The sequence below is a fragment of the Prunus mume genome, linkage group LG3, assembly GCF_029339155.1.
Source record: "Prunus mume cultivar Tortuosa linkage group LG3, ASM2933915v1, whole genome shotgun sequence".
Taxonomy (NCBI): domain Eukaryota; kingdom Viridiplantae; phylum Streptophyta; class Magnoliopsida; order Rosales; family Rosaceae; genus Prunus; species Prunus mume.
The window spans coordinates 23,390,882-23,396,460 of NC_142700.1; the positions used below are offsets into that span (position 1 = coordinate 23,390,882).

At 35.6% G+C, this 5,579-nt stretch overlaps 1 long non-coding RNA gene across 2 annotated transcripts; it reads left to right on the plus strand.

The window, feature by feature from the left end:
* Window positions 1-3,065: 3,065 nt before the first annotated feature.
* On the plus strand, window positions 3,066-4,218 carry LOC148919150 (uncharacterized). Of its 2 annotated transcripts, none has more exons than XR_016124950.1 (2): window positions 3,066-3,276; window positions 3,377-4,218. It is a non-coding gene; the product is annotated as an uncharacterized LOC148919150 (long non-coding RNA). The 2 variants fall into 2 exon arrangements; XR_016124949.1 differs by having other exon boundaries at window positions 3,608-4,218.
* The last annotated feature ends 1,361 nt before the right edge of the window (window positions 4,219-5,579 follow it).

The window sequence follows — 5,579 nt, forward strand, 5'->3', positions numbered from 1 at the left end:
ACAACACATAAAGGTTTCTTAAGTACACATGATGGACCCTAGGACTACCCCGGGGAGGTTATTGAAAACCATACATCAAACAAGACATAAAGGTTGCTTAAATACACATGCTCGACACTAGGACTATCTCGAGGAGGTTATTGAAAACCAAAAATAAGCAAATGGAAATAAACGAAAGTCCAAATTTAATTAAAATAGTAATTGCTATTTTCCAAAGCCCAAACATCCTCAAATGCCCAAAATTCACCATAGGTCACAACAAAGCTGTGAGTTAGACTCGTGGAGCTATTTCTTTACGGAAAGGTTTCATGTGCTCCATTCAGAGCCCGAATGCCAAATCTACAAATTTCAGCTGCATCCCTTTTTCATTCTTCGGTCTATTTTTTCTTCAATCCATTCCGTCATTTGTTCTCCATTAGTCCCCTCGACCTCAGAAGAACTCGATCCCGAGTTATAGTTAGGATAAAGAACCTTGTCTTCACCGAACTCACACAAACAAGCAACATTAAAAGTATTGGAAATTCTCATAGAGTGAAGTATATTGATAACATAGGGCATTATCATTTATTCGTTTTAACACCTTGTATGGACCATACTTCTTTGGCTTCAGCTTGCTATACGTACGGTACCAGTAGGGAACCTCTCCTTCCTCAAGAACACCATCACAAAGTCCTGATGTAGAACAAATGGCGGAATGGATTGAAAGAGAAATGGATCGAAGAATGGAAAAGGGACGCAGTTGAAATTTGCAGATTTGGCGTCCAAACTCCGAAAGGAGTGTATGCTACCTTTCCGGAGAGGAAACGGCGCCACAAGTAGTCCCAAGGTCGTTTGAGCTTTGGAAAATAGCAAATACTATTTTAATTAAATTGGACTTTCGTTTATTTCCGTTTTGCTGATATTTGGTTTTCAATAACTTCTCCGGGGTAGGGTCGAGCATGTGTATTTAAGAAACCTTTATGTGTTGTCATGGTATTACTTTTGTTTTAATCATAAACGCTTGATATTTCTCTCAATTCCCTGGTGGATTTCAGACCTTTGTTCCTTCTAAGTTTACGCTTGTAAGCTTTGTTTGCTTGTGCTGCATCATAATGAATGGACAATAGTCCAACCACCATGTCTTCATCTGTGTCCAAGCTCTCGACTCAAATAAGAATGAAATTTTTTATGTTAATCCCCATTCAAATCATCATATCCTCTACTTATTTTCCAATTTCTTCTATAGGCCTAAAATAAAGTATATTATCAGGACCATGCCATAACATTGATCCTTCAGTCTTTTTTGCTTCCAAAACATAGTTTGTTCTTTATATAGACTTAAACGTTAAAATGATCTCTGTATTTTATTTATTTGGCCAATTTAATCCTTGTATTTTTAATTTGGCCAATTTAGTCCTGTGATTTATTTCATTGGCCAATTTTATTCATTCTGTCAAATTATCGTTAACAATTCATTAAAATTTTAAAAATGAATAAAAATAATTTTTAATTTCAGTTTACAAATAAAAACTATGAATAAAAAAATTAACATAAAAAATCTGGAAACCTAATAGTGTCCTCCTTCTCTCATGCCGCCGCCACCACCACAACCATAAGTTGTCCTCACCTGGGCTAGGGCCCGATTCTTTGATGGCTCCAAGAGATAACGCATTAAAGAAACCTCCAATTGCTCTACGATAAGTGTTTGTGTGTACTCATGATATTGAAAGGTCGAGCACTTACTGCAATAAATGTGGAGCTGAGCTTAGAAGCGGAGAAAAGAAACTGAAGAACTTGGTTGCCATGTTGGAATTGGACAACTGAAAAACAGAGAGAGAGAAAGATAAGAAGAGGGTGGTGGCTGGGACTGCTCATGGTGGTTGTAGTGGTGGATTGGGTGGCGGTGACGACATGAGAGAAGACGACAGAGTCTGTTGGGTTTCCAGAATTTTTATTTTTAATTTTTTAATTTTTTAATTTATAAACTGAACTTAATAATGTTTTTAATTAATTTTTTTAAACTTTAATTAAAATTTGAGCCAAATTAGGAACATAGAGCACGTACGTCATGGATAAGTTGATGAGTCCCGTCATATATGATTACTGCATCTGCTATACATGTGCAACAAAGCATTAATAAAATAAGAGTAATGCTACACTTACCACATTTTTATTCCACATTTCTATACCACATGATGTGTCATGTCCATATCATATGTCACTTCAATTAAATGAATAAAGTGTATTTTAATAAATAAATTAGAAAAATAGAAACTATTATTTTACATGATGTGATATGTAAACATCAGCTGCCACATTATGTGGTATGAAATTGTGGTATAAAAATGTGGTAAGACTAGTATTATTCATAAAAGAATTGCACTTAACAGCCATCATTCACGGTAAAATTTGCGTAATTACTTTTCTGGCATTTACAGTCTCTTTGTGAATGGTTTGGTATCTTGCATCGGGTAGATCTATATGGCACTTTTTGATGCCCGTAATTTTGTAGACAAAACATAGAGGGATTCATCTTCCATTTTGATTAAGGGATTCATCTGGACTGAAGAACTTGCTCCACAGATTGGCCTTTTTTTAAGGTCCTGAAAGTTTAAGTACAAAAAAATTGAGACATATATTCAAGTCCAGAGAGAAAATAATAATTAAGCCTAAAATAAAAGCATGTGCTTAATGGCAAAATTCAAATTTACAATTCAAATTTACCCTAAAATTTGATTTTTTTTTTTCCCTGGTAGAAATTAAAAGAGGATTTACTGAGCAAATCTGGGGTTCAAATACATCCATGCCCATCCAAGGATTTTATCTTCACGGGAAATATCCTATTGTTCTGGGCAGATTTGGAGTTAGATGAGTTCTATAGTACAAATAGACATGCATTTAAGAAGTACAAAGTCGTACTCACCCCCCAAATGCCTATTAAGTTTCTCTTATGTACTGCAGTGTAGTACAAGTTCAACTAGGTGAAGTACTTGGCAGTGCTTATAACAAGCAACCATGAGCAACACTTGTGGCATCACCAATTTCTCCGCAGAAGCCCAAAGGTAGTGGAGCCCCACAGGGGTGACCTGAGATCACATGTATGCAGCAACAGCAGAACCTCAAGAGGGCCATCATTCGGTCCTGCTGTTCTTTGCATTCCACGTGTTCTCAGGTCGCCTGCAGGGCTTCCCTCTACCACACAATCGCGCTTATAATTCGGTGAGATAAAACAAGTAGATATAGTCCCTCCCCTCGTGTGGAAGTCTTTCTAAGAACAAATATTGGCCTTGTCTCGAGGTAAATACCTATTCCTTTTTTAATTTTTTTTTCTTCAAAAAAGAAACATGAATTTGGAAGCTATATATATTTTTTAATATTTTTTATTTTCATGATATAGCTTCGATGAAATAGGCTTCTCTTCGCATGTTTTCTTTGGTGATATTGGTAAAGATTATGGTATTGAATACAAGCATATTATAAACACATTTATACTCAACCGAGGTAAATAGTTTAATTTCAGCAAAAATAGCTACATTATATATAAATCGTTGCGTAATTAGTAGTAAAATCGAACAGATTTGGGGAGAATTTTGTCATAGAAGCCTTCACAGGTTATTTTGTTTTACAGGCTATTATCATAAGGGAAATTCTATTGAGAACCTTCATGTTGTAAACATACAATTTTTTCGCAACTTTGGAAACCCAGCTTTGGCCTTACAAAGACATTTGACAAAAAAAAGCAGCCAAAAAACTTGCTGGGCATGGGTGAGGTTCCCTTTCTTCCCCAGCATACATGCAGGATGAACCAAAACCTGTTTGAGATTGTGTATATTATTGTTGAGGCCAAATGTGTTTTTGCCCGTGTCTTTGTTGAAGTACATCTTCGCTTCCCCTATCAAATGATGAACTGGGACGGAGAACATGCCAAGATTTTCCCTCAACTTATATGCAGCTGAGGACCGGAGGAAGCACCATACCTGGAAGGTCGTGAGATGGGTCTATTTTTTGGGCTTTTTGATTTTACTGAAGCCCAAATACCTTGTTTTAAGGATCACATGTAAATGGGGCAATGATTGGCTCAAAGTAAGGAAACAAACTAAATTTAGTAACAAGAAAATACACAAAGAGTTAAGGCAAATTAAGATCTAATGAAGGGATAACATAAAACAATGATGTGAAGGTGATAAGGCTTTTCGAATCCACCCTAAGTATCCTATAAAATCTAGATTCATTGATGAAGATGTTCGCATAGATTATTCTCACGTATTCTTTCATGCTGACATTTACAAAAATTTTGTACCCCTATGTGCAATATCTAGGCATGATTTTATTTAGACTGAAAACACAAAAGAATTGATTAAGGACTGAGAATATGAACATCACAAGAACCCTAAATCATGATGTTTACATTAGGAATTCTAGATACGAAATGATCATATGAACAATTCTTAGGCCATTCATGAATTGCTAATAGAAGAAATGATGATATGATGGTCCACAACCCTTCTCAACAATACCAAGATACATACAACCCAAGGTAGCTAATCAAAGATTGCATACATAAAGCATCTATGAAAGAAATGAAAAGAAATTCATCAATGGAATCCAAACCTTATAAACTCAAACTAAATCCATAACATCAGAATTCATGGTTAGCGTTTCAACCTAAGCCCTAACTAAAGGAAATTAGTTCCTCATACAGTCTGAAAATATAAACTTAGACATAATTAAAACAAGTGTACGTATTTTTGAACAAACCACAAGGGTTGGATTCAATGGTGATTTTCAGAGCTTCTTCCTCTTCTCCTCCTTGCTTCCAACGTGAGTCCTTGATATCAAAGAGAGAGAGGTGCTTGTTACTTTAACTCCCAGCTGCTCATTAACTATTCTAGCTGCCCATTCACTAATCCAACTGCCCATTAACTCTTCTAGAGTTTAATATTCTTTCTGTTCTCCTATAGAGTTTAAAATTCCATACAAGAACTCTTGTTTGACAACTCAGACTAGTCATTGTCTGTACATGAATGCCATGAGACTAGTCATTGTCATTGTGTACTAGTCTTTACAAATCTTTAATGCCCAATTAGCAATCCTTTAATTAAGGACTATTTTGGATACGAGGATTAGAAGGGAAGATCTCTTGATTCGAACATACTGAATTGTATTTGCTCAGATTGAATTTTGTAAAATGCTTAATGCGGATTCAATTATACGCATTGAAGACTATGAAATGTTGTATGACACTTAACGTGGATCGTATTAAATAGGATTGATTAAAAGTTATTGATTTTGACCCGATGTACAACCTAAGCTTCGAAACATAATTTGTACAAGAGATTATCACGGTCGTTATTGGAATATAATGGAATGTTACGAAAATCATAACTTTTTGCATGCAACCAATTATACATGTCAGTTATACTCAAGAATTGTGCATTTAAGTATTTTAAGAGGCAATCATTGTACCAAATTATAGGTCTCATTTGTTGAGGGCAATGCCGAGGAAGCTCTTGGCTTGCTTCACTAATACAACTTTTGCAGAGTGTACTGGGGAGTTTATTCCAGCATTGCGCTAGTCCATGTACAGTTATCTTTGGTGT